This window comes from Penaeus vannamei, chromosome 10 (genome assembly GCF_042767895.1).
Source record: "Penaeus vannamei isolate JL-2024 chromosome 10, ASM4276789v1, whole genome shotgun sequence".
Classification (NCBI taxonomy): Eukaryota; Metazoa; Arthropoda; class Malacostraca; order Decapoda; family Penaeidae; genus Penaeus; species Penaeus vannamei.
Window position 1 is genome coordinate 3,559,871 of NC_091558.1, and position 2,500 is coordinate 3,562,370.

Genomic DNA, 2,500 nt, shown 5'->3' on the forward strand with positions numbered 1-2,500 from the left:
AGATTTTTGATTTTGCAATTGATCAGTTAAAGTAAATTGATTTCAGTAACTTATTTTAGAAAAGAAGAAGAAGGAGAAGAAGAAGAAGAGAGACAGGAAAAGATACTACTGCGTTTACCGACGTCGTTGCACAGAGAAAAGCGTTAGATATTCTTAACACGTGCAAGCCACTGCACTTCGACTGCAAGACCCACCTTATTCCCCGCTTTAATGTTTGAGGTAAAAAGATATTGCAATGTTTTACTAGCTGACAATTTTTCTTGTTTTTTGTGCAGTTTGGTTTGTGTTTAATTCATTATTATTCACGTTCAATTCATGTTCAGTTTCATTACATTGATCCTAATAATCTTGTGCGAATAGAAGAAAAAAATATGGGTCATATTAGTCCTGTTAGTTTCCTTATCTAAATCTTATCTAAGTTATGCTTTGAAGTAATAAAAATAAGATGGGTATTAGCAGGATACATCATATCATGACATAACATTTGCTTTGTTTCAGTGACATCACTTGCATGAACAAATTCCAAAACCGAAAGAAATTCTGTAACAAATATTTTCTTATGGATTTCAAGAATAGCCAACAATAAAAATATTTCAATCGAATTTCAACAGTAAGAGAAATAAAGAGAATATAAGAGAATGTCAGAGAATTAAAGAGAATATTTGATAGAGGATCAAAAGAGCGTTATCAACAACTGGAACAATATCACATCAAATTAATCAATAGAATACAAACACATATAATAGCATCACCAAATTATCAACAATAAACAGCTGAGTAGAATATAAATAACAACATAATATTGAAAACACAAAACAACAATAACATCAATAATCAAAAATGATTATAATAACACGCCTTCTCAACAAAAATGATCGCAATAACAAATAGATAACAATAAAACTAAACACCATGATCATAGAAGCAGATCATCATTGAATATACAATAACAATACCAAAGAATAACCCGTAAGAAACATAAACAACAGTACCAGCCAATAAACAACATAAACATAGATTAACAACATCACCGTTGACACCACAAACACACACACACACACACACATATATACGTGTGTGTGCGTGTGTGTGTGTACATGTATGTATGTATGTATACGTATATACATTCTCTCTCTCTCTCTCCCCCCCCCCTCTGTCTCTCTCTCTCTCTCTCTCTCTCTCTCTCTCTCTCTCTCTCTCTCTCTCTCTCTCTCTCTCTCTCTCTCTCTCTCTCTCTCTCTCTCTCTCTCTCTCTCACACACACACACACACACACACACACCACCAACTAACACAAATAAAAGAAGAATAGAAAAAGAAAAAGGAAATAACTAATAGATAACACAGTCTAATAGCCATTGCAAGACGGAGGTAAAGATGAAAGAATTTTCCTTGCATCGTTGCTAAGGAAAGCGATGTGTCGTGAGGTCTGCAATGTAATTACTTCGGGATATGCAAGATGTCGATGTGTCGTCTTGAAGATGTTTTTTTCCTCGCGTTTCTTTGCCTCTTTTTCTTTTTTCTCGTTTTTTTTTTTTTTTTTTTTTTTTTTTTTTTTTTTTTTTTTTTACCTCCCGTTTTGATTGTCATTATTTTACGATTGTTTTTGTTTCTTCGTATTACAATTTTTTTTTTTTTTTTTTTACATTTCTTAAAACCTTTTTTTTCGATTTATGTCTAAAAAATACATATTCTTAATTTTGTTTTCTCTTTTTTATGTGTTTGTGTGTGCGTGTGCGCGTGTGATTGTATGTGTGTATATATATATATATATATATATATATATATATATATATATATATATATATATATATATATATATATATATATATACACATACATACTGGCATGCAGTTGCAAAATGTTTCGCCCCGATTACTGGCTTAATCTCAGGACGAAAAAAAATGTTGCCTTTAGACCCCACAAGCATGTCTCGCAGGGCTAAACTAAGGCTGGAAAGGTTGGGCATCTGATCAGGCAAAGACGATAAAACTATGTCTCTTTCACTCTAAGAATTAACCGAGCAACCACTTGAAACCAAATTGAAAAAAAAGATGTCAAATTACCTCTAATAATGAAGTGAGAGAATGCCTAAGTCATACAGTGGATAGAATGGCTGTTTGATGATAATAATGATGTTATTGAAAGGGAGAGAATGGAGCAACCTGTTTTTTTCTACTTTGAGGTGACCACACACACTTTAATAATCACTTATAATTATTTTTGATTATAAAATCAATATGGTAATTATCAATTTTTATAAAGGAAATCCTTAGCCTGAGGCCAATTGTCTCTTATGCCTCCTATACATCCGGCCCTGTGTGAGTGTGTGTAGGGCCGTGGCTGTTTCTGTGTATCTGTATTGTTTCTACGTGTGTGTATATACATACGTACATATGCCTGTTTATCTTAACCAAACTATCTATCTCTCAAAACCGATTATTTCGATTATCTCTCTTGACCAAGCTATCATAATTTGTTTATCTACATAATTCCCTAT